This window comes from Schistocerca piceifrons, chromosome X, assembly GCF_021461385.2.
Source record: "Schistocerca piceifrons isolate TAMUIC-IGC-003096 chromosome X, iqSchPice1.1, whole genome shotgun sequence".
In the NCBI taxonomy this organism is placed as follows: Eukaryota; Metazoa; Arthropoda; class Insecta; order Orthoptera; family Acrididae; genus Schistocerca; species Schistocerca piceifrons.
The window spans coordinates 909,416,950-909,441,332 of record NC_060149.1 but is presented as its reverse complement, the minus strand read 5'-3'; the positions used below and the strand labels follow the sequence as shown (position 1 = coordinate 909,441,332).

The 24,383-nt window shown below is 40.0% G+C and overlaps 1 protein-coding gene across 1 annotated transcript in view; it reads right to left on the bottom strand.

Annotated features, from left to right (window-relative positions):
* The window catches only part of LOC124721524 (muscle calcium channel subunit alpha-1-like), an 857,532-nt gene that overhangs the window by 75,165 nt on the left and 757,984 nt on the right, over nucleotides 1–24,383 (bottom strand). The window lies entirely within an intron of this gene.

Below are 24,383 nucleotides of genomic sequence, written 5' to 3'. Positions count from 1 at the left end.
TTTTCCTGCAGTACATTTTTGGAATTTAAAACTCATTTATGTCATTGAGAGAAGTTTCTATGGACAATAGCATGAAGAAACCTATTGCAATTGCACTACTGTGCACCGATATGTAACTTCCTGGCAAATTAAAACTGTGTGCCAGACCAGGACTTCAACCTCGGTCCCAGAATTGAGTTATGGTCCGACACACAGTTTTAATCTGCCAGGAAGTTTCAAACAAATACTGCTCACCATGTGTTTCATGCAATTATGTGTCAATTGAAAATATTAGGTTGTCTCTGATTACAGAACAAAATATTATTCCATTGCTCATACACTCTAAAGTATTTTTTGAAACTTGTAATGAAGGATAAGAAATCAGTGTTGCATTCCATTCCCTACCTCACATTCAAGATTGAAAAATAGTCAGCTATATTGATTGATAATGCTGTTACACACAAAATACAAAAATCATGTCTAACAAATTTTCCCCCATGGTCCATGGACCTTGCTGCGATGCCATCACTTACTTGCCTCAGTGTTGAAGATATCCATACAGTAAGTACAATCACATTCATTGGGTATCCATAGAGAGGACAGACTAACATATAGTTCCTGAATACGGGCAGCAGCATTCAACAGTTTCAGGGACACCAGTCTGAATGATTTATTAATACGGTCTCGTAACATTACCTAACATGGCCTTGCTATACTGTAAAAAGCTGAAAACACGAGGCAACTGAAGCTGTTATATTTTCTGAGGCCAGGTAGAGTTTAAAAACTGAAATGGATAGGTTGGAGTTAGATACAATGGGCATTAGTGAAGTGTAGTAGCAGGAAGACCAGTTGTCTGCAGGGTTATCGAGACGATAAGAAAATACAAATTAGGTGAGCTGATATGAACAGCACAGTGAATGTAATGTAGTAACCACAAATGAGTTCAAATCTAAAGGCAGGGTCATCTGTGAAGTACAACACTTAGCAATGAAACCACATTTATTACTGATGCCACTGAACTCCTGGATGAAAAGTCTTGCTATTTATACAAACACTGAATATCCAAGAATATACAGTAATTACAAACATAAGAGATTTCAAGAACCTTCCAGAAATGACACATACTAGATAACAATTAATTTCTGAAAATTAATGACATTTTGTTAGCCGAGATGATGACTGACTTACTGTAAGGTATTATTTTTTTTATTTTTGACTTAATCACTTTTTATGATACAATCATATCTGGTGTTCCTTAAAAAAAAAAAAAAAAAAAAAAAAAAAAAAAAAAAAAAAAAAAAAAAAAAACTGTTCATCAAATGTTATCAATAGCATCTGAAGATGGCATTTAAAGGCTTCAACCAGTTATTATTATGATAAAAAAGGTGATTGAGTCAAAAATAAAAAAGTACCTTATAACAAATAATTGCTGGTAGTCACGTTTAAACTCATGATCTGCAGCATGCCAGCCAACAACACTAACCCTTCCACCACACTGCAACTAGCACACGTTGTGGCATTGCTCACTCTTCTGGAGAAACAGAGATCTGTTGCTTCAGAATTTCTTATTGGAGCCAATTACAGAATCCTGGCTCTAAATGTAGGAAAGAGTCCTCTGTATGTCAGTGCTGGTGGATTCTAGTTGGGTGGTCACATCCACTTTACTATTATGAGCATCAAAGGTGGCCCATCCCATTGAGGATTCGTGATTGTTCAGTGAATCTTCTGTTTCCTTGAATGAGAAGGCCCCCATCACTGCTCTGTTGTAGGGTTTCATAAGGAGCCCAGGGATGATGTCTCTTAGTTTTGTCTTCTTGATGAAGGATCAAAATCCTTGACCTGTACGTGATGTCATATAAGCAATGAGAGATACTATATGGCTTCAGGAAATTTTACAATAATCTCACTCCCATGCAGGTGTAAAAATCCATACCAAGTCTCCTGGGCTGGATCTCACTCTCTTGGTGTTATAGGGCTCTCACGCTTTCTCCTGGGCATCCAGGTTCTGTATGAAAGCCATCTGGCTTACCTCTTTGTACTGGTGGTAATGTACCTCACAATATCATCCTTTGTATTGCCCAGTTAAAGTGGGGAAAAAGAGTCATTTTTGCCTCACAAATGTGGAGTAAAAAGCATGGTGTGAATGCTGTAGTGTCTTGATTTACTGTGTTACATGAGAATTTCGCAAAGGACACTATTGTATCCCAATCTCTGGCATCAATGTACACTGAGAGCATTTCTGCCAACGTCTTGTTACAGCATTATGAGAGGCCATTCATCTGTGTGTACTAGGCTGTTGTCATCCTGTGAGACTTCTACAAGGAACAATGCCATTTCTGGAGCTTTGGCAGTCAGTACAGCTTTGGTGATAGTGTAGTAAAGTAGCCATTGCAGACTATTATCCATCGATACCTGTTTGTTAACTCTGGGAACTTCCCCAGAAGATCAATTCCCATTCGATGGAATTGTGCTGCTGCATGTAAAACTGGTACTAAGTGTCCCAGAGATAACAGAGGCATTTCAACAGCAAACATCCACCCAAAGCAATCTTTGTTACATGTGCTTGTTGGAACAGCTTTGTCAATATGGATCTCTGATCTTCCTCAGTCTTTGATTGCTTCTAATTCATGCAAGAGGCCCGTCAAAGAATAACATGACTAAATTCTACTAAAATGACAAATTTTAGCGGCTGTGTTCTGCTATTAATAGTTATTCTTGCAATACATGTTCCTGTTGGGTGGATGTATTTCCCATTTGCAACTTTCAGCACAATCACTTTTGTGTCACACAACATAGTCATCTTTAAAAAGAGTATGATATCCATTAAAATTAAAGAAAGAGAAGGCCATAAATCGACTAGCTCCCAAGATAGGTTGACCTTATATGATGATGTCAATGCGATTTCTTGAAGTCTTGACGATTTTCCTTAATTTGGTGGTTATGCTTTGTATGATGACAGGGACTGGCTACAGCATGCTGAGGAGTGAGCTCATCCACGGTGTGGTCATGGGCTTCACCCTGCATGTCAACTACAATCATCTGCAGCTGACTAGAGTGTGTGTAACTGTTGTGATACTTGCCATCTGGTGGTGTCATTTTCTTTCTCTGCAGTAGCATGCAACATGTCTAGCATGACCACAGTGGAAACACACCAGTGTATTGTCCTCCATCCTCCAAATGTCTGTTGTTTTGTGGGTCATTATACTTGGCACAGGAGTTGGCTGAACCTGCATGAGCTGAGTTGGCCGAGTGCGTTCTTCTTGGTGCATTCAACTGCTGGTGGAGATTGACGACAAGGATCAATAGACCTTTCTTCAACATTCTTTTTTACCTCTTGACATATGGAGCTGACATTAATAGATGCTATATCCTACTTACTAGGACCAACAGTTATGGTTGCTATAAAATGCTGTATAATTTCTCTCATTACTTGGTGTATAGGAGATATGAGCTCATGGTAGTCTTCCACAAGTGCCATTGGGACTGTACTTGGCAGTTGCTCATACTTCTTTCATCCAACTTGTTTCAGTTGCATTTCCTTGATGTGCTGGCACCAACTGATGAATTCCTCTGTTGTGACATTCTTTACTAAAAGAGCTTGGTACATGTCTTCTGTGACCACTTTCATAAAGTGTGAGATTTTGTCAGCTACTGTCATAGTAGGATTCACAATGTGGCATACAGACAAAACATTCTGCATGTAGGATTGTGTCATTTCCCAACAATGTTAGGCTCCATTATTCAATTGTTCTTCCACTAAGCAGACTTTCTGCTCATTGTCATCATTGTCACCAAATATTTTCTGAAGTAAAGCTTGGAATCAGTCCCAGCTATCGAGCTTCTCTTTTTCTCGTTCAACCACTGATGGGCTGTGCCATCGAACTGAAAGTACACATTTGTCAAACACATCATGTCATCCCACCTGTTGCATTTGGTGACTTGGTCAAATTCTTTCAGTTATTTTGTCAGGTCTTGAGCAGTTCCTCTGGAAAACACTGGTGGATGCCTGATGTGCATCTGACTTATTGCTGTTTTAGAATTCATTGTCTGTGAAGGTGATGGCTTTTATGTTGCCTAATTGGAGGCTAATGTCGTATTTCAAAATCCTCATAAGTGTTAATACATTTATCCCCATTGTGAGACCAGATGGTCAATGCCTTCATGGAAAAATGTTTGCGGTTGCCTACAGAAACATGATTGTACTGAGGCATATACCTGTTCATCCAAAGCAAATCAACAGCTTCAAATATCTTTCTTCAATTCTCCAAAAATACGGAAATCACATGGGGAGAAATCAGGACTGTATGGAGGATGTGTAAGGACACACAGCAAAACTTCTGCAGTGTAGTTGAACCTTCACAGACAATGAATTCTAAAATAGCAATAAGTCAGATGTTCTGAAGTACTCGGAACCTACACCAAACAGTGTCATGTCGTAACAACAATCGAGTTCAAATCTGAGGGCAGGGACATCAATGGAGTGCAATACTTAGCACTGAAGGCACATTAATTACTGACATCTATGTACAGCAGGAAAAGAATTGAAATCCTGGTTGAAGAGTGTTGCTGTTGATCCAAACATAGAACATTCCAGACTATACAAACATAAGAGATTTTGAGAATCTTCCATAAATGGCACATACTAAATAACAAATAACTGTGGACAGGTTTGAACTGGCAACCTGCAGCATGCCGGTCCCTGATGCTAACCCCTAAACCACACTGCATCCAACACAATTTGCCGCAAGGTTATTGTAGCCAAGACAAGCACACAGTCAGCACGCACCATTTTAATTCAAATGTAATTGCCCACTAGCTTTGTAGATGGTGAAGAGATTGAAAACTGTATGGTGAAGTGAAAGAAATTATTCAGTTCATTATGCGAGGCAAAAATTTATTTGTGATGGGGGACTGGAATTCGATAGTAGGAAAAATAGTAAGAGTACATGGACTAGGAAAAATGAATTAAAGGAAAACTGTCACATCAAGTTTTTCACAGAGCACTGTTTAATCGTTACTAACATTTCAAAGAGGCTTGTGTACATGGAAGGGACCAGGCAACATATGAAAGTTCGAGATATATTATGTAATGGTAAGACAGATTTCAAAACAAGATTTTAAGCTGAAAAACATTTACAGCAGCAGATGTGGACTCTTGGTAATAATTTATTTATTTATTATGAACTGCACACTAAGACAGAAGAAATTGGTCAAAGACAAGAAATTAGGGAGATGGGAGGCAAATAAGTTGAGAGAACCAGAGGCAGTCGAGATTTTTGAAAGCAAGCATTAGACAACTATCGGAAGAAACAGGAGAAAGGAATACAATAGATGACAACTGGGTAGCTTTGAGATATAAAATAGTGAAAGAAGGAGAGAAAAAACTTAAAGAAAGACTATGCACAGAAAAAAAATCTCTGGATAACACCCATGAAAATGAATTTGATCGATGAAAGGGGAAAAGATAAAAACACAGCAAGTGAAACAGGTAAAAGTGAGTAAACTGTTTATCATTTCGAAAGAAAGTGCCATAACTGTCAATAATTTTATCCCACTGTGAGACATGATGGTCAACGCCTTCACAGAAAAATGTTTGCAGTTGCCTACAAAACCATGATTGTACATGGGCATGCATGTCTTTGGCTGAAGCAAGTTGATGACCATAAATGTCTTCCTTCAGATCTCCAAATATATGGAAATTACAAGGGGAGAGATTGGGACTGTATGGAGGATGTGCAAAGGTTTCTCAGCAAACTTATGCAGCATAACTGAAACAACCTTGACAACTTGCGGACCCACGTACTGCCAAGAATGTTTCAACTACACTGCAGAAGTTTTGCTGTGAGTCCTTACACATCCTCCATACAGACCCGATTTGTCCCCATGTGATTTCCGTATTTTTGGAGAATTGAAGAAAGATATTTGAAGCTGTTGATTTGCTTTGGATGAACAGGTATATGCCTCAGTACAATCATGTTTCTGTAGGCAACCACAAACATTTTTTCATGAAGGCATTGACCATCTGGTCTCACAATGGGGATAAATGTATTAACACTTATGAGGATTTTGAAATAATAAACAGTTCATACACTTTCCTTCCATCTGTATTATTTTCATTTGATTGCCACTTATAGAAGGGCTATAAAAAGGAAACAAACTCAACAGAACTATGGAAAGCAAGAGGAACTAGTTGACAGTGAGATGGAATATACAATAATGTGAGAAAAATTTGTCAAAGCACTGAAAGAACTAAGTCAAAACAAGACCCCTGGAGTAGATGACATTAGCTCAAATTACCAAGAGCCTTTAGAGAGAGCCAGTTATGAATAATTATTCCATGTGGTATGCAAGATATATGAGGCTGATGAAATATCCTAGAAATGTATGTGTTGACAGATGTGAATATTAGAGAACTATCAGTTTAATATGTTGTAGTATGAATATTTTCAGAAGAAAGGAAAGAGCTGTAGAGGCCAACCCTGGTTCTCACTCCGGGAGGGAGTACAACATGACCTCCATGGTACTGGGTGGGGCCAACAATACAACTGAAATAATGAAAGATACCAATTATCAGAAAAACACAGTTAATGCCTACAATTATGAGTAAGATTATTGTAAAAGTATTGTATTATTTACACAAATGAGTCCAATTGGAATGATACCTCAGACTGTGCAACTACTTTTCATCATAAAGCTCTGGAGATGGGCCACAGGATGAATATCTGGAGTATTATACTGAAGCTTCTGTTCCAAGTGAGTCTTTACAACAGACATTTTGGCATTTATTTCTCCTCACCCATTAGCAAGGTGAACATGCACTGTTGTCTTGGGTGCAAGTTCAAATGGACAGTGATGGACACAAGTCAGTGAACAGCAGTATTGAGATGGCTAGTCCATTATGGAACCTCACCAGAGTCACGTACACCACTATAAGACTAGAAAATTATGAAATTGGCTAAGGCTATATTGTCTGTTATATTGGCCAACAATATCCATGACTATTACTACAATTTTGAACTTGCCATGAATTAACAAGAGAGAGGCTCAGAGTGAGGATTTATTACCTGCATTCATTTAAATTAATGATGCAGCTGTTCGTTTGTGATTAATGAACTGGCAGTTATACAGTTTTGAATATATAAGGGGCATTCAAAAAGAAGCAAGACAGAGGCATAATTACAGAAACCAGTACCCGTATGTTAGAAGTATTGACCCTGGCTGTTGAGACACTTGTTGCACTGTGACAAAAGGTGGTGACAATTTAAATGGTTGCTGGATCAGCAGAGGTGGGCCAGTAAAGTAGCTTGCAGATCACCTGGCCTTACACTGCTGGATTTTTTCTTGTTGAGTTATCTTAAGGACAAAGTGTACACAGAAGTGCCAGCTACTCAACAGAATATCACATGAAGTATCAGAAATGCTTGCACAAACAGTACACCAGATGTGCTTATAAGTTGTGTACATGAATTCAAAGCACAAATTAATAAATGTATCACATTGAAAGGTCATCAGTTTCAGTATTTGTTATGAGTTGTGATAATGGTGGGAGGCAAGGGGACCTGCCAAGCTTGAGCAACTCAATGGGAGCAGAAAATTTTTATGTCGTCATTTTTGTTCCTGGCTCACACTAAAAGTGGTTTATTAACTGGACATGTAAATGTCTAACTGTAAAAGTTTTACTGTACACTCAAATATGTAAAACAAAATTAAATTTTTAACAAAAACATCAACTGTTCAGGACGAAAAAAGTTTACAGTTTTGTCGTAATGTAATGTAGAATTAAATATGCTGGTCCTTAATTGCGATAACTGGACTACTCTAATTTTGTCAATTACAGCACCATCCACCACCAATGGAAAACAAATTGTTTCAGGCAAACCCCTTGTATATTTTGACATAGGATCTGAACGTTTAATAAGAATGGGGGGGGGGGTCACCATTTGAAAATAAATTGTTAACCCCTCCCCAATGGGAGTGGTGACAGGGGGTGGAGGGGGGTGGGGAGGTGGAAGGGGGAAGGGGTTTGGCGGATGTCCCCTTCCAAAACATTAACGTTTCACCTGGAACTTTTTTTTATATAAGATGTGTGTTTTTGGAGATATTATTTATTCCTAGTTAAAATAAACATTCCATACAGCATCACCGACAGACACACACAAAACAAAATGGACATACAACCTAGTTTCTGGAGTTAATATTTTCTAAATCAGAGAGGACAGAAGGATGAGTTAGGGAAGCTTATGAAGACACCAGGATGGGAGACACCCACTTGTGGTGAGGATGAGGGCACTTGAGGACAAAGAGGAAAGTGTCAGAGATGGTACATTGATAAGTACTGTGTCAGAGACAAGGACATATTGAGAAGTAACTATAAAGATGAATAGTGCAATTAAGAATTAGGATAGAAGAAATGTGTGTGCCTATATACAGGGTGTTACAAAAAGGTACAGCCAAACTTTCAGGAAACATTCCTCACACACAAAGAAAGAAAATATGTTATGTGGACATGTGTCCGGAAATGCTTATTTTCCATGTTAGAGCTCATTTTATTACTTCTCTTCAAATCACATTAATCATGGAATGGAAACACACAGCAACAGAACGTACCAGTGTGACTTCAAACACTTTGTTACAGGAAATGTTAAAAAATGTCCTCCGTTAGCGAGGATACATGCATCCACCCTCCGTCGCATGGAATCCCTGATGCGCTAATGCAGCCCTGGAGAATGGCTGATTGTATCACAGCCATCCGCAATACGAGCACAAAGAGTCTCTACATTTGGTACCGGGGTTGTGTAGACAAGAGCTTTCAAATGCCCCCATAAATGAAAATCAAGAGGGTTGAGGTCAGGAGGGCGTGGAGGCCTTGGAATTGGTCTGCCTCTACCAATCCATCGGTCACCGAATCTGTTGTTGAGAAGCGTACGAACACTTTGGCTGAAATGTGCAGGAGCTCCATCGTGCATGAACCACATGTTGTGTCGTACTTGTAAAGGCACATGTTCTAGCAGCATAGGTAGAGTATCCCGTATGAAATCATGATAACATGCTCCATTGAGCATAGGTGGAAGAACATGGGACCTAATCAAGACATCACCAACAATGCCTGCCCAAACGTTCACAGAAAATCTGTGTTGATGATGTGATTGCACAATTGCATGTGGATTCTCGTCAGCCCACACATGTTGATTGTGAAAATTTACAATTTGATCATGTTGGAATGAAGCCTCATCTGTAAAGAGAACATCTGCACTGAAATGAGGATTGACACATTGTTGGATGAACCATTCGCAGAAGTGTACCTGTGGAGGCCAATCAACTGCTGATAGTGCCTGCACATGCTGTACATGGTACGGAAACAACTGGTTCTCACGTAGCACTCTCCATACAGTGACATGGTCAACGTTACCTTGTACAGCAGCAACTTCTCTGACGCTGACATTAGAGTTATCGTCAACTGCACGAAGAATTGCCTCGTCCATTGCAGGTGTCCTTGTCGTTCTAGGTCTTCCCCAGTTGCGAGTCATAGGCTGGAATGTTCTGTGCTCCCTACGACACCGATCAATTGCTTTGAATGTCTTCCTGTCAGGACACCTTCATTCTGGAAATCTGTCTTGATACAAACGTACCGTGCCACGGCTATTGCCCCGTGCTAATCCATACATCAAATGGGCATCTGCCAACTCCGCATTTGTAAACATTGCACTGACTGCAAAACCACGTTCATGATGAACACTAACCTGTTGATGCTACGTACTGATGTGCTTGATGCTAGTACTGTAGAGCAATGAGTCGCATGACAACACAAGCACCGAAGTCAACATTACCTCCCTTCAATTGGGCCAACTGGCGGTGAATCGAGGAAGTACAGTACATACTGATGAAACTAAAATGAGCTCTAACATCAAAATTAAGCATTTCCGGACCCATGTCCACATAACATCTTTTGTGTATGAGGAATGTTTCCTGAAAGTTTGGCCGTACCTTTTTGTAACACCCTGTATATGAAACTGAGCACAGAGATGATCATCAGTGCAGTGGAACTGGGAGATGAGGCAGCCTAGCTTTCATGGATCATGTGAAAGACATGTCCTGGAATTCAGCAGTTAGTGGTAAGCATCTGTGAACCTAGTTGGTGCAGTTGCTACAGTTACTTCTTGATCTCGACAATTGAGTCATAAACATGCACTCTTGGACAGAAGATCACCACAAAACTACTATCAACTTGAATAAGAATGATGGATCAACAGTAAATAATTCCACTGCCCCAGGCACCAATCTACAGAGTGAATTTTCCTGATTATGGGATACTGGGGTACCAGGAACATCATCATGTGCAGAAGAGTCAGAGCTTCTCAAAATCTCTATGACTGAAACAGAGAGAAACTACAGCTGATCATTCTCTCTGAGGTAGGTAACCTCAAACAAATCACAAACACAATGGAAAAATTCCACATAAAAATCCTTGCAATTTAAGAAATACAACTTACTGACAAAAATTATTTTGATTCTCATAACTAGAAAGGAAAATGAGCAGTGATGTTGAACAAGGGACCCAAACAATTTAGCACAGCTTTTGCTGTGCACAAATCCATCATAGATTTGGTAATAATGTTCAACTCAACATCAGAAAGAATCTCCACAATTTCTGTAATATCTGGAAACAAGCCATACACACTGATAAAGGCACATGTTCCCACAAATGACTACAACAGAAAATATCCACAGGCACCAGGTGACTTCTGGGAAGTACTGGAGGAAACCACAAATAAAATCCCGAAACATAATGTGAAAATTTTATTAAGAGATTTCAATGGACAGCACGGCAAAGAGAAAAAATTCAGAAAAAAACAAGAGTTCAAACAGCTGACATGAGAACAAACAAAAATGGTGATAGACTAGTAATCTTCTGCAAAAAATTTTCATCTTAAAATCATGTCATGCAATTCCTTAAACCAGCAAACAAACTTAAATACTCCAATTTAGGCAAGTTTCAAATAGACCAGATTGCTGTATCCAATAAGAATACCAAAGAAGTACTCAATGTATGAACAAGAAAGTTTTTAAGTGAGACCATAATGTCCCACAAATAAAGATTAGATTTCAATCTAACAGAAAAAGTATAAATAAACAAAACATTCAGAATTAATCCAGAATACTTGCAATTCAATAATAAAGAAATTCTTCAGAAAAGTAGGCAATCAATCACCATGAAGTGGAAGAAACTTGCAGACATACTGAAATCACTAGAGCAAACACAGCTGGTGGAGCACTACATTTCATCAGGCAATAGAAGAGAGAATGCATGCAGAGAAAACCTCCAGTAGCAACAAAACCTCAGAAAAATGGCAGGAATTCTGAAAGACCCAGAAAAGTTTGACCAACATGATATAAAGAGAAAATGAAGGTGTGGTATGAACTGGGTTACAGAAGTTGGACAAGACATTATCAAAACCACCAAAAGACACTTTTACAAAACTTCTATAGAAAAATTAATAGAGTATGAGCCACTGATTCTGTACTTCTGTAGGCTCAATGGATCACTGGAAACCAACAGGAAAAATAATTGTCAAATTTTAGCCAAATACTTTCACTCACTTCTCAACAGCCAGCCTCCAGTAGAAAAACTGGATTTTGAAAAAAATCCCTATCCAATCCCAATTCAAAACTACAGTACCATCTCTTGAGAATCTGAAGGAAATAATAAAATCTTTGAACAATAGTAAGTCTCTCAGAGATGATGATATCATGGCAGAAATATGGAAAATATATGGCAGTAATTTAACACAAGTAACTCGTGGAATTATGTAAAACATCTGGGAAACTGAACAAATACCTGCAGAGTGGAAATGTGCATTAATTGGTCCTCTCAAAAAGCAGAAATTAAAACCAATCTGAATAATTACAGTGGAATTTTACTTCTCCTTTTTGTGTGCAAAAGTCTATCAAAAGCACTGTTAAGTCAACTGGAAGAATATCCTTTAATAGGACAGTATCAGGCAACATTTTACAAAGGGTGATCTTTTATATAACAGATGTGGGACTTAATGACAATTTTGCAAATAAATAGCTGTAGAAATATTGTGGTAACTTTTGCAACTTAAAAAGGCTTTTGTTTTGATAGACAGGCAAAATTGACATGAAAACAAGGGCAATTATCCAACAGATGTTAACAGGTATATTCCCCAAAGTTAAATTCATGTGAGAAATTTCATAAGCACTTCAAATCCACACTGATGTTCACCAAGAAGCTGGACCCTCCCCCATCTTATTTAACATAATTCAGCAAAACAGTGTAAAGGCATGCCAAAAGGAAATAAAAAGAATCCAACTCAAGATTAAAATAGAGCAGAGAATCAATGTGAAGTGTCTGGATTTCACAGATGATCTTGATATTCTAACAAACAATAGAGGAGAAGCCAAGCTTGGTGTGGAGAATCTTCATGAAATCTCATGTAACAATGGCCTATAAATGTCCTATGAAAAAAGTCAGTATATGGGAAGGAAGCCTGCAAATACTTGCTCCATAATAACTTGGTACAGGGAAGTGTAAGAAATGATACACTTTAAATATCTATGAGAGACTTTCCGGTCACCAGGGCTGAACACAATAGCCAAATAAGAAAGACTCTGAAAATTATGGAAAAGCATATAAGCTCAAACAGTGTTATTATAATTAAAAATCTGTCTCTGTTAATACAAAACTTATACATTAAAACACAGTAATTCTACCAGAAACACTCTACACTGCAGAAATATGGTGATTCATGGTCAAACAAAAATAAGGAAGATTGGAAAGCAGGAAAGGAAAATTCCCAGGAAGATATTCAGACCAGTTTTCTGTGAAGGAATTTGGATAAACAGAGAGTTGAGAGAGATCTATAAACAGACTGAGACAATAATGAACATATTAGGAGAAAGAAGGATGAAAATTTATGGACATATCCCTAGGATGAGTAAGAAAAGGGTTACAAGCCAAATCTTTGAGATAGAAAACACTAGCAAAAATAAGAGAAAATCAATCATTGAAATAGAAGAAGGTATCAAAGAAATGGGGACCACATCAGATAACATAAAGAATAGAGAACAGTCCAGAAACTTCACATAAAATTATATACTCAAACAAAACACACAGAAATGGAACAGGAAATCACTGGGTCATAAGAACCTGAGAGAGAACACAGCGAATCTATGAAGAGAATTTGGGAACAATGAAGGAAAAAGGAAAAGTCATCACTACTCATTTAGTTATAGTAATGCCTATAAAAGGCAATAAATTTGAGTCTCAGTCCAGCACGCAATTTTAATTTACCACTAGGTTTGAATACAGTGAATGCACGAATTGCGGGGTGAAAGATTCAGTCTCAACAATTGTTGTACGTAATATAGTATATCAATCATGTTTAAGTTGGTACAAAATGTAACTGGAATAGGAGTTCATGAGAGCATGGTGTTTGTCTCGAGTCTGAATTCCTGATACAGTTATTAACTGTGAGGCATGACTCTGGGAAAAGATGTAACATGTATATTAGTGTTTGATGTAGATTTTGTGATGTAATATTAATGTATAAACTTAATTATTTATAATTTTCTATAGGATGTTTCTATTGGCATGACATGATGAGGCCATTGTTATGTCACAAGTTTCTGGATTATAATACACTGCCTGGCAAAAACGTGGACCACACAGAAGGGGAAAATGGCACTGTGATAGTGTTGCATGAGAGGTAACAGATGAGGATGCCTATTAGGTACTACTGTGCTGTCAGAGTTCGCTCAATCACTACCAGCTGTGACATGCAATCATACTCGATGGCTTCCCACACCATAACACCAGGGGTAGCACCTCAATGCCTTTCCAAATTATTGGAAAAATGGGACCTCGCCACATGTCACCACCATAATCACAGACTATGGTCATCCACGATAGTGCAGAACTGCGGTTCATTGCTGAACACAGGGTGATACCATTCATTAATGGTCCATGCTTCCCAGTCAGGGCACCACTCTGATTGTGGCCATTTGTGTTTTGGTGTGTTGTGTAGTAGACTTAAGGGTGCACAACAAATACCATGAGAGGCCACCACCGCAGGGGCACAACCAGTCACCTGGCACCACTCAGTTCTGAGCACCAGCCCCAGATGATGTTTACAAATTTGGCTCACATTCAGCTTCCACACCACGTCAATATGTGAATCATACTCATCTGTCATTAGTGTTGCCAGTTGCCAAAGAGAGTGCTGTCAACTGTGAACTACATTGCTACTGTCTCGCTGGCAGAGAGGAAATCTTTCTGCTGGTAGGCACAAAGCATGAGCACCACAGACATTCAGACAGTTCTGATCCAGCAGACACACAGTTCAATTTTGTGTCTGCAGCCAGCTCAGCATAGCTCCTTCAATTACACTACATAGCAGAGCCCTACAAGTTCCATTGAGAAGACAACATTCTGACTTAGCAGTTGCTATTTATGGAGTAATGAGATGATCAAGAGTGTCTCTATAACTACATTCAGTCATAGTGATAATATCAGAGACAGCCATGAGACAGTAAAGTTACTTAGATTCCGTTGCATCAGGTACAGGACATCCGGCACTATGCATCTAACTGTAACAAAGTTAAGTATCATATTCTATCATAACCCTTAATAAATGTTATTGGGTATTTCATACTGTGTTGTGACATTTCTATTCTGTTGGTAGTTCTAGTGTGCAATTCTGCTACATTCTATTGTACCATAGTAAGAATTAAGTCTTTTACCACAGTGGATGTTTGGGCAGAACTGACACACTGAGTTACAACATTCCCAACATGGTGTTAATGGCATTCTGTGCAAGTGACCAAAATTCTCCAGTTCAGTTGCTGCAAGATTGTAATCAGTGTTACAGGATGGCACAGAATGTTGCAAGGAACACACTTCTTGTTCTCAGATGGCAGGTGGCACAGAATGTTGCAGGGAACACACTTCTTGTTCTCAGATGGCAGGTGTATCTGTGAAGGGGTGTACAATACAGCAATCATTCTTTTCAGTGGTCAGATGAGGTCAACCAGAGCCTTTACGATAACATATTAGCTGATTTCTAGTTTAGAAAGCACTGTTTATTTCTCTTCTTATATGAAGAAAACTCTGAAACTGTTTCTTTTTTCTTTGTATTTTTATCCCACAATTTTAAGTTTTAACTAATGGAATGAGACAATAATGCTTGAAAAGAACAATAAAACCACGAATGTGATAAAAATAAGTTTCCATTTCATGTGATACTTGTGACGCAAATTTTTAAAGCAACTCTGTTAACAATGATTCGTGTTTATAATTCAATGCCTTACTGTTACAACTGTAGTGCATACTTTCATGGAATTCAATAACTTTTCTGTGAGTGTTGTCAGGCTTCTTTAATAAGGTGTGCAAAATTCTTTGCACATCATTGCACTTGTACTGGAATGCTGTCAATCCATCCTTAACTTCAGACATATTGCTTTGTTACTTAATTTGAGAACTTTATGATGCAATTATGATTAGCTTTCTATACTGGAACAATTTGCTATGCATAACATACATCTTGGTGGCTTGATGTCATGTGGTATTGTTTCTGAACCCGTTATGAATCAGTTCTCAGTGCCATTGCTTCCACAAGCACAAGCAAAGTATAACATACTCATTTAACAAATTTAAGAATCTTAATAGTAATTCACTAGCTGCACCCTGTGGTGTTACCCACAGTTAAACAAAATGCCTAGGTATGTGTTTATTCAAATCTTCTATTAATCCATCTCCTCTTTCTGCCTCTCCCCATCCATCTCCTCCCCTCTCTGTTAATCTTCCATCCCCCCCCCCCCCCCCCACCTATCAGTGACCATCTGCTCCTTCCCACTTTCTGTCTGTCTGTCTCCTCCTTCTCTCTCTCTCTCTCTCTCTCTCTCTCTCTCTCTCTCTCTCTCTCTCTCTCCCCACCACACATTATCACCACCACCCCACTAGGAGGATGGATGTTCTTACCCTCACAGTACTTGTTTTCAGATTGTAACAAATATACACACATCAAAAAATGTTATCACCCCAGTTCCCAGAACTCCTGAAGATAAATGTTCACTGTGGGTACTGTATCACAGACACACTCCCTTTGACTGTTCAGAGGTGTCACTAAACTGGCCCACAGGTATAAACAACCATGCATGAGCAGCGCCTATTAGACAGAGGGTGTCCGACAGCCAATCAGTTCCAGTCATTCCACCAGGAAGGAGGTACACGGCGTGTGTTATAAGTAGTTCAGCCATGTCCAGATGGTCAATACCATGGTTTGATCACGTCTGCATTGTTACTTTGTGCCACAAAGGGCTCTCAACAAAGGAAGTGTCCTGCTGTCTCACAGTGAACCAAAGCGATGTTGTTCAGACATGGAGGAGATACAGAGAGACAGGAACCATTGATGACAGGCGCTGCTCAGGTCGCCCAAGGGCTACTACTGCAATGGATGACTGCTACCTATGGATTCTACTGCCCTTTCTGTTCCAGTTGCGGCGTATGGTTCGCAGGAAGAATGACTGCCAGAAAGCCTCCGTGCGCGCTTCAATCTCTCTAACTTTACATTCGTGATCTCCTCAGGAGGTATAAGTAGGGGGCATCAACAAAGGAGGTGGCTTACAAAACACCTGTTCGACCTATACTTGAGTATTGCTCATCAGTGTGGGATCCGTAGCAGGTCGGATTGACAGAGGAGCTAGAGAAGACCCTAAGAAGTGCAGCGAGTTTCGTCACAGGGCTATTTGGTAACCGTGATAGCATTACGGAGATGTTTAGCAAACTCAAGTGGCAGACTCCTGCACCAAGTGACTATCCGCTGCAGATCTTCCTGCATTTTGCTGCAATTTTCTAATGCAGTTGCCACACCCTGCACCAAGTGACTATCCGCTGCAGATCTTCCTGCATTTGCTGCAATTTTCTAATGCTGCAACTTCTCTGTATACTACACCATCATCTGTGAAAAGCTGCATGGAACTTCCAACACTATCTACTAGGTCATTTATATGTATTGTGAAAAGCAATGGTCCCGTAACACTCCCCCATGGCACACCAGAGGTTACGTTAATGTCTGTAGACATCTCTCCATTGAGAGCAACATGCTGTGTTCTGTTTGCTAAAAACTCTTCAATCCAGCTACACAGCTGGTCTGATATTCCGTAGGCTCTTACTTTGTTTATCAGTCGACATAAAGAACTGCATCGAACGCCTTCTGGAAGTCGAGGAAAATGGCTTCTACCTGGGAGCCTGTATCTAATATTTTCTGGGTCTCATGAACAAATAATGCGAGTTGGGTCTCACACAATCGCTGTTTCTGGAATCCATGTTGATTCCTACAGAGTAGATTCTGGGTTTCCAGGAATGACATGATACGTGAGCAAAAATCGTGTTCTAAAATTCTACAACAGATCGATGTCAGAAATATAGGCCTATAGTTTTGCGCATCTGCTCGACGACCCTTCTTGAAAACTGGAATTACCTGTGCTCTTTTCCAATCATTTGGAACCTTCCATTCCTCTAGAGACTTGTGGTACATGGCTGTTAGAATGGGGGCAAGTTCTTTTGCATACTCTGTGTAGAATCGAATTGGTATCCTGTCAGGTCCAGTGGACATTCCTCTGTTGAGTGATTTCAGTTGCTTTTTTATTCCTTGGACACTTATTTCCATGTCAGCCATTATTTTGTCCGTGTGAGGATTTAGAGAAGAACTGCAGTGCGGTCTTCCTCTGTGAAACAGATTTGGAAAAAAGTTTTTAGTATTTCAGCTTTACGCGTGTCATCCTCTGTTTCAATGCCATTATCTTCCCAGAGTGTCTGGATATGCTGTTTCGATCCACTTACTGATTTAATGTAACACCAGAACTTCCTAGGATTTTCTGTCAAGTCAGTACATAGAATCTTACTTTCGAATTCACTGAATGCTTCTGTTTGTCTGCGAGGTTTTGGCTGTGTTTAAATTTGCAGTGAAGCTCTCTTTCCTTTAGCAGTAGTTTCCTAGCTTTGTTTTTGAACCACGGTGGGTTTTTCCCATCACTCACAGTTTTACTCGTCACGTACCTGTCTAAAACGCATTTTACGATTGCCTGGAACTTTTTCCATAAACACTCAACATTGTCAGTGTCGGAACAGAAATTTTCATTTTGATCTGTTAGGTAGTCTGAAATCTGCCTCTTATTACTCTTGCTAAACAGATAAACCTTCCTCAGTTTTTTTATATCCCTATTTACTTCCATATTCAGGGATGCTAAATCGGTCTTATGATCACTGATTCCCTGTACTGCGCTTACAGAGTCGAAAAGTTTGGGTCTGTTTGTTATCAGTAGGTCCAACATGTTATCTCCATGAGTTGGTTCTCTGTTTAATTGCTCGAGGTAATTTTCAGATAGTGCACTCAATATAATGTCACTCGACGCTCTGTCCCTACCACCCATCCTAAACATCTGAATGTCCCAGCCTATATCTGGTAAATTGAAAACTCCACCTAAGACTATAACATGCTGAGGAAATTTACGTGAAATGTATTCCAGATTTTCTCTCAGTTGTTCTGCACTTATGCTGCTGAGTCGGGAGGTCAGTAAAAGGAACCAATTATTAACCTAGCTCGGTTGTTGAGCATAACCTCCACCCATAATAATTCACAGGAACTATCCACTTCTATTTCACAACAGGATAAACTACTACTAACAGCGACAAACACACCACCACCAGTTGCATGCAATCTATCCTTTATAAACACCGTCTGTGCCTTTGTAAAAATTTCGGCATAATTTATCTCTGGCTTCAGCCCCCTTTTCATACCTATAACGATTTCACCTTCAGTGCTTTCTATCAGTGCTTGAAGTTCCAGTACTTTACCAATGCAGCTTTGACAGTTTACAATTACAATACCGATTGCTGCTTGGTCCTTGCATGTCCTGAGTTTGCCCCACACCCTTTGAGGCCGTTGCCCTTTCTGTACTTGCCTGAGGCCACCTAATCTAAAAAACTGTCTAGTCCATGCCACACAACCCCTGCTACCCATGTAACCGCCTGCTGTGTGTAGTGTACTCCTGACCTATCCAGTGGAACCTGAAACCCCACCACCCTACGGCGCAAGTCGAGGAATCTGCAGCCCACAGAGTTGCAGAACTGTCTCAGCCTCCACTCGGCTCTGTACCATAGGTCCGCAGTCAGTCCTGTTGCTGATGCTGCAGATGGTGAGCTCTGCTTTCATCCTGCTAGTGAGACTGGCAGTCTTCACCAAATCAGATAGCCGCCGAAAGCCAGAAGGGATTACCTCCAATCCATAACTACACACATCATTGGTGCTGGCATGAGCGACCAGTAAGCCCACCCTCTGCAACTGCCCGGATCTCACAGACTGAGGGGCAACCTCTGGAACAGGGCAAGCAGCCATGTCCGGCCGAAGATCAGTATCAGCCGGAGACAGAGCCTGAAACCGGTTCATCAGACAAACTGGAGAGGTCTTCCGTCCAGCCCTCCGGAATGTCTTTCACCCCCTGCCACACCTCGAGACGACCTCCCACTTTACTACGGGTGAGGGGTCAGCCTCAATGTGGGCAGTATCCTGGGCAGCCACAGCCATAGTCCAATTGGGGGATGTATGGGACGAGTTGGCTGTCCCCGACAAACCCCTGTCTGGACCCCCAGAGTGATGCTCACTGGCAACAGCCTCAAGCTGTGTGATTGTAGCCAACACTGCCTGAAGCTGGGAGTGAAGGGATGCCAACTCAGCCCACATCCAAACACAGCAGTCGCAGTTCCTATCCATGCTAAATACTGATGTGCAAAGAATGTCTGGACTAATCTACAGAGAGCACAAACAATTTGACACAAAATTTAAGCAGTTATTAAAATACAAGACTGCCTAGTAAATGCAGTAATGCTGCTACTTGCACACTGATGACATGCTGCTCAGCGGCAGAAGGCTAACTGTACTGTCAGTAATGTACAAAGACTATTTGAAAGAAATAAACAAATGACAGATGGCTACTCGGAGGAACCCTGACAGCAACACCACCATGTTGAATAATGCTTTCATGCAGCCACAGGACATCATGTCACGACTCAAACTGTGCCCAATAGGCTGCATGATGCGCAACTTCACTCCCGACGTCCATGGTGAGGTACTTATTTGTAGCCCTGACACCATGCAGCACGGTAGAGATGGGCCCAACAACATGCCGAATGGACTGGTCAGGATTGGCATCATGTTCTTTTCACCGATGAGTGTTGCACATGTGTTAAACCAGACAATCATCGGAGACGTGTTTGGAGGCAACCCCCTCTGGCTGACTGCCTTAGACACATTAATCATCAAGTGCAGCAAGGCTAACCAATAGTACAAACATATCAGCAGCATTTGGCGAGGTATTCATCTTCTTGGATGACAATTCGTTCCCCCATCGTGCACGTCTTGTGAATGACTTCCTTCAGGATAATGACATCACTTGACTAGAGTGGCCAGCATGTTCTCCACACATTAACTCTTTCGAACATGCCTGGGATAGATAAAAGGGCTGTTTATGGACAACGTGACCCACGCTGAATCACCATTGAGGAGTGGGACAATGTGGACCAACAGTGGCTTGATGAGCTTGTGTACAGTATGCCATGACGAATACAGGCATGCAGCAATGCAAGAGGACGTACTACAGGGTATTAGAGGTACCGGTGTGTACAGAAATCTGGACCACCGGCTCTGAAGGTCTGGCTGTATGGTGGTACAACATGAAATGTGTGGTTTTCATGAGCAATAAAAAGGGTAGAAATGATGTTGATCTCTATTCCAGTTTTCTGTACAGGTTCCAGAACTCTTGGAACCGAGGTGATGCAAATGTTTTTTGATGTGTGGATGTACCAAATTTGGTTGAAACCATTTCAGGGGTTTGGGATGAGCTTTTTACCCTTGTCTTTGCCTGCATACACATGTCAAACACATTTCACATGTATTTAACGTATTTCACATATATTTGTGCACATATTTCACTTTTACCTCTAGCAAATTTCACCCTGCAGTTTCACTTTCGTGCCGCTCAGTGTTTATAAGATTGTATCTCCTGAACTATGCTCCTTACAATGATGTAATATTGAAGCTCAATGATGCAATTTTGCAGATACATTTAGTGGTATATGTGAATACTGTCTGCAAAATATGTTGTGTGTGCAGTTAGTAGTGAAGAAGTAATAAATTAAACCATCATGCTCCATGCAGCAATTCTACTGCGTGAACAGCAAAAATGTAGTAAGTGATAAACTTTTTTCTTCTCACCACTTTGCTGGTGTTGCCAGTGAGAAGATGATTTGGAAATATCTCATACTGTATGTAATGTTTGTTACAGGTTGTAGGGAAGCAGCCTACTCACGCTGTTGTAAATTCACATCAGTTTCCATTGTGTGCCAGCCAGTCTGCTGTAACTAGCTCTGACGTCATAAATGTTGCGCAATACTTAAAAAATCAAGCAAATGAACTAAAACTTTTCTAGCATGTCAGGAATATTACTAAATTAATGTGTGTTAAATATCAGTTCAATAACTTCAGCCATTTTCGAAATTTGGACGTTTTTGTGGAAAAATCATTGGCGCAACAGAAAAGAGCTAGAGACTTCAAAATTTATATTTAGATTCATCTTTCATAATGATTTAATAAAAACAGTACTTTGGATTTCACATATTAAGATTTTAGCGGAAATTCATGATTTTCTGGTTTTCGTCTCAAAACTGAAGGAAGCAAGATAGATTAAGTAGGCTAGTAAATAAGGCTAGGTTGTTTAGATTTAAATAGGTTGGAGGTCCGCTATGATTATGAAGATGTGTAAAGTTTCTTTTTAATACCTATAAAATTATAGCGATAGCGGATCTCAGCAGGGCCAGTTCAGAGCTCATCTAGTGCGTGCAGGGCAATTAAATTAATTCTCTCGCCTAAAGTATTTAACTTAGCCACGTCAAAATTTTATTATCAATACTTACCTGCGTGCTGAATGCACGTTTAAATTAAGAGATTCTTCGGCCATCAGCCAAAGAAGCTATAAATTATTATGTAACTTGAAGTGGTGCGTTACTAGCCCAGCGGCTAGTCGGGAGAGCGGATTTAATCAGGCGTTCCCTCAGCCGTCCGCACCGCGGCTTTATATATAAGAACACTACGCGAGGAAGGAAGGCCCCAGTTCTCTCCAGACGCTGAATGACACGCCATCTGTGTCGGTAGTCGCGTCGCATCAGTGTATCTGCTACAAACAGCCTCGGGTGCCGTATTAAGTTACTAGAGATATGCGGAACCATGAAAACATTTTATGTGAAGTGTTAATTCTGGAATGATTTTCATTATCTAGCTTCAGTTTGCGTTTTGTCGTATTTTCACGTGCCGTCGCGGGACAGTCATTCTACCAAATATTTAGCGTGGCGTTTGATGAAATATTTTCATCAAATTTTGGCGAGCATTCTTTTTAACATTTGATTCGGACATTTATAGTTGCATCAGCGCATTAGACTCTGAACTGTTCTGTTAGTTAGGTTGTAGGGATACTTGTGGTTTTTATTAGTGAATTTCAGAATATACTCAACTATTTTGGAAAACCGTTTTTGATTAGAAATCCCGGACAATCTCCTAATTCCTCAGAGCTATAAGCTGCAGCTATAAGAACATTCTCAGGTAAAGTGGGCACTAGGATATCTATTTACTGGCTCCAAGTTTTATTAAATCACTTTCTGGGGGTCACGGAGTAAATAGAGAGCCAGTGTTGAGAACGGCAAAAGACAGCAATAACAACATTCTAAAAGCTAGAAACTGATTCAACACGCAAGCGTTTATACAGCAATAGATTTAATTATTATTACAAACTCATCCGCCGCCCCACAAGGTTACTAAATGCTCTCATTCTCAAATGAACAAATAAAATACAGGTATTTGTGTCATGGGGTTACACTTATTTTTCACCCCAACACCCACCCCTTTGATTGGTAGGTATATACAGGGAAGCCTATATGTTAATTCAGGGTGTAAGCTATCTCCATTCCAAATTTCATCCAAACCAATAAATCTGTCCAGCTGTTTCAGCGCGGAGGAGTAAGAAACATAGTAACAAAAACACACACACACACACACACACACACACACACACACACACACACACACAAAAAAAAAAAAAAAAACATTTTTGTAATATATATAATATGAGACTTTATGAGTATGAAAATGAATTGAAATGAAGTCCCATGTTTCTTGACAGAGTGTAGGGGAACGATGCGGGAGACACGCACCACTGTGTTAGGCATGGTCCTAATGGAGGTGGTTTGCGTTGCCTTCCTCTGACTTTAATGTGGATGAATGTTGATGATGATGATGAAGATGACACAACAACATCCAGTCATCTTGGGGCAGGTGAAAATCCCTGAACCCGCCGGTAATCGAAGGCAGGACCCCGTGCTCGGAAAATGAGAATGCTACGGCGAGACGACAAGCTGTGCACTTTATGAGTATAAATTATGTAAAAATTTTTAAGCATTCCCTATGCCTGTTTTATGTACAAAAATATGCTTTGAGAAATTCTCATGCCACAGTACTATAGCACATCACTAAAGGTGTCAGCAATACACCAATGAGGTGAATGAAAGTTGATGACACATGAGAGACTTCCTTATTTGCTTGTAGGACCAAGGCAGATCTTGTGACAACCTTACAAAGGGTAGTCATAATGTGCTTTATCATTACCAGAAGAATTATAAAGTTATGCAGTTAATATTCTGTTTGTGTGCAGGTGCATGTCTGCAATTCTGGCACACACTGAAATGATGCAGCCCAACTCCACTTTATCGAATGGCTGTACTATTTTGTTTTGCTCCAGTGGTGACATGCTACAGTATTGAGGCAGGAGAATTTCAATGTGCACCAGGACTGAAACATGTACCTGCAAACAAACAAAACAATAATTATATAACTTTACCTTTTAGATGTGATAACTGAAACTTTATGACTACCCATCATAAAATTATGTCGTAATACATGTCTTGGTCCACACAGCTAGGGGGATACATTGGGTATTAATCTATTGAGCCCCAACATTCATATACTTCATTCGTGTGTAGCTGACAATAAATACTTTATAAGGGCAGGCGGGGGGGGGGGGGGAGGGATGTGATGGAGGGAAGACAACATACACAGGAGTTACCCAAACGGAACGAAAACTGAACAATTTATTCAAGAGAAAGAGTTTCACAAATTGAGAACTTCAATAACACATTGGTCTATCTCTGGAATTTTTGCAAGCAGTTATTCTGCTTGGCAATGATTGATAGAGTTGTTGGATGTCCTCCTAGGTGATATAATGCCAAATTCTGTCCAACTGGCATGTGAGATCATCAAATGCAGAAGGGCATTATCTTGCTG